Source organism: Gavialis gangeticus, unplaced genomic scaffold, assembly GCF_001723915.1.
Source record: "Gavialis gangeticus isolate Ggan-Ray unplaced genomic scaffold, GavGan_comp1, whole genome shotgun sequence".
NCBI classification, from domain to species: Eukaryota; Metazoa; Chordata; order Crocodylia; family Gavialidae; genus Gavialis; species Gavialis gangeticus.
In genome coordinates this window covers 63,694,043-63,694,357 of record NW_017729031.1, presented here as the reverse complement: position 1 = coordinate 63,694,357, position 315 = coordinate 63,694,043, and the positions used below count along the sequence as shown (strand labels likewise).

Here is a 315-nt window from a genome sequence, read left to right as displayed (position 1 = left end):
GCGGTCTTGACCCCGCGCCCTGCCAAGCGCCAGGCTGGAAGTTAGCTCCGAAAGGTCCCAGCCCGGGTTCTCCCCCAGTCCCGCGACTCCAGGAGCTGGCTCTTCATCTGAAAGCTGGGGCAGCGATGAGCGGGGCGCAGACAGCGGGGGACAACCCGGGGCGACCTCTTTGAACCCCTCGCCAGGAAAGCGTGGGAGCAGCAAGGCCGCCCTGCCCCCCTCCGTGCCCTGTACTCAGCCCGCTCCAGTTCCCCTCAGCCCCGGCCGCGGCCGCAGTCGCGCGTGCGCAGTGGCGCCCCCCCCCGCGAGGCGGCT

General features: G+C 72.1%; 1 protein-coding gene across 1 annotated transcript in view; it reads left to right on the top strand.

The window, feature by feature from the left end:
* LOC109301627 (ceramide kinase-like protein) overlaps positions 1-315 on the top strand; it is a 97,646-nt gene that overhangs the window by 1,297 nt on the left and 96,034 nt on the right. The window lies entirely within an intron of this gene.